The following is a 2,566-nucleotide window of genomic DNA, read 5'->3' as shown; positions in this document are numbered from 1 at the left end:
TTCCACTAAGGCGCCTCAGATTGGCCTTGTGGCGGGCGCCATGGCCTTGTGGCGGGCGCCACAAGAGGAACAGTTTTCCCTCCCATTTTCAAGTTGAAGGGCATCCTTGTCATTTCCATCTTTTTACTTGCTTATAAATAGAAACTCGAAATCACTTTTTCAATCATCCAAACTTAGAACAGAGGCAAACTCAGAGCAACTTTGTTTCACTTAGGCATATATTCAGTATTTTAAAGTGGTAATCGCTTCGCATTGGGGTGTTACCACAATTGTGTAATCGAGTCTGTGATCGAGTCTGTAATCGAGTTTGGAGCACTTTGGAAGGAAGTTAATCCTGCCGCCATTTTTATTTCTGCTTTGCAATTTACTCAACCCTCCGATTGGAGAAGGTTTTTATTACTTTGCCTTTACTTTATTTATTTCCCGCACCCGCTTTACTTTATTTATTTCCCGCACCCGCTTTACTTTATTTATTTCCCGCACTCGCTTTACTTTATTTATTTTCTCGCACTCGCTTTACTTTATTTATTTCCCGCACTCGCTTTACTTTTATTTATTTCTCGCACTCGCTTTACTTTATTTATTTCCTCTCACTCACACTACTTTATTTACTTTCCGCACTCGCACCACTTTTATTTACTTTCCCCACTCGTACTACTTTTATTTAAATTAATGCACTTTTACTTTACCATGTCTAACTAAATTTATAAGGTTAGAATGTAAGGATCGTAATTGAACCGATAATCCGTACAATTGTTCGTAGAAACACTTAAGGGCTATTTTAACTTTCAACTTAAGTTTTCCCGCACTTAATTTCCGTTGGGTAAGATCGAAAGCCGTCCAACGTCTATCTAAACTTAATTGTTTTTAACTATTTCAAAAATAGCGAAAGCGCTTTGTTTAGTTCATTAGGAGTTTTTAACTTAAGAAGAAAAGAGATTTTAAAACTATTTTCGGACGCGTTTATAAGTTTAGAGTCTGGTTCATGAGAACCTCTTTTGGTTAAGAAATCCAGGTTATAATACTTTTCAACTTAGTCAAGATACTATATTTCTTAAAAATAGGCTTACTACTCTAACGCAATGCGCGCCTTTTTATAAGTGACAATAAGAAGGTTTGATTAGGGAGTACAACTCGGTTCTGAATACGCGAAAGTGATAGTTCCTGTTAAATTAGTTCTTTTCAAAGTAGGAAACATTGCCCATAAGTAGTTCTATTAGCAAGTACTTGGATTATTAATTGATTACGTGAATTACATTCAACCCTGTCTTTATTAATTAAACTTTATTAAACACTTTACTTTCCATTGCACACTCTAAAAACACCTATTTTGATTGCCTTTGATAAACACCATAACAACAGATAACGATAGATTGACACTTGGTCTCTGTGGATTCGACAATCTTTTATATTACTCTGACGCGTTCGTACAAATGGAGCCTCTCCTGAGGCAATACGTTTAAGACTATTCCCTTTTTCCCTCAGAGATAAAGCCCTATCATGGTTAGATTCCCTTCCACCCAATTCCATTACGACTTGGGATAACCTTAGAAGAGTATTCCTTGCTAGATATTTTCCCCCAAGTAAGACCGCCGTTCTTCGAAACCATATAACTAGATTTACCCAAAACCAAGGAGAATCGTTGTTCGAAGCTTGGGAGAGATATAAAGAGTTGTTACGAGCATGCCCACATCATGGCTTAGAAAATTGGTTAATCATTCAAACCTTCTATAATGGACTTCACTGCAACACTAAGATGACCATCGACGCTGTCGCGGGCGGTGCTTTGATGAACTAACCTTATCCTGAAGCTAGTGCCCTCATCGAAGATATGGCTCAAAACCACCAATCATGGGGAGTCGAACGAGCGACAGTTGAGAATAAGGAAGCCCAAGGAGGAGTGCATGAACTAAGCTCTATAGACATGATGCAAGCTAAAATGGACGCATTAGCCCTTAAGGTCGAGCATATGTGCATAAACCCGAATACTTTAGCCGCAGTCTCGTCGGATTGTGAGATATATGGAACCAGAGGACACCAATCCGCAGAATGCAGTCTATTAAACGAAACCCACTATGAGCAAGTGAACTACACCCAAGGGAACCCATACTCGAATACCTATAACCCTGGATGGAGGAATCACCCGAACTTCTCCTATAAAAACAATAGCCCAATCCAAAATAATGCACCCCCGAGACCTAGTTATCAAGCCCCAAGATCAAATCAACCTATGCAACCTGTGCCACCAAAGCCGAGCCTTGAGAAAATTATGGAAAATTTTATCACCGCTCAAACCCAACAAAACAAGGAGTTCATGAACCAAAACATTCATGTTAACAAATTGATTACCCAGTTAGGAACCAAGGTTGACCAAATAGTTACTCATACTAAGATGCTTGAAAGCCAGATCTCTCGGGTAGCTTTAAACCAAGCCCCTCAAACCACACCTGGAGGACAGTTCCCTGGACAACCTCAACAAAATCTGAGAGGACAAGCCAATGCCATTACCCTATGAAGTGGGAACGCTTATGATGAGCCACCAAACCCTAGATTGAGTGAACCCAAA

At 39.5% G+C, this 2,566-nt stretch overlaps 1 non-coding gene across 1 annotated transcript; it reads right to left on the bottom strand.

Moving 5' to 3' along the window:
• Positions 1 to 1,594: 1,594 nt before the first annotated feature.
• LOC127088546 (small nucleolar RNA R71) lies at positions 1,595 to 1,701 on the bottom strand. Its single transcript, XR_007790377.1, has one exon. It is a non-coding gene; the product is annotated as a small nucleolar RNA R71 (small nucleolar RNA).
• Positions 1,702 to 2,566: the final 865 nt, after the last annotated feature.

This window comes from Lathyrus oleraceus, chromosome 5 (genome assembly GCF_024323335.1).
Source record: "Lathyrus oleraceus cultivar Zhongwan6 chromosome 5, CAAS_Psat_ZW6_1.0, whole genome shotgun sequence".
In the NCBI taxonomy this organism is placed as follows: Eukaryota; Viridiplantae; Streptophyta; class Magnoliopsida; order Fabales; family Fabaceae; genus Lathyrus; species Lathyrus oleraceus.
The sequence above is the reverse complement of the archived record's forward strand: the minus strand, read 5'-3'. Positions and strand labels throughout refer to the sequence as shown.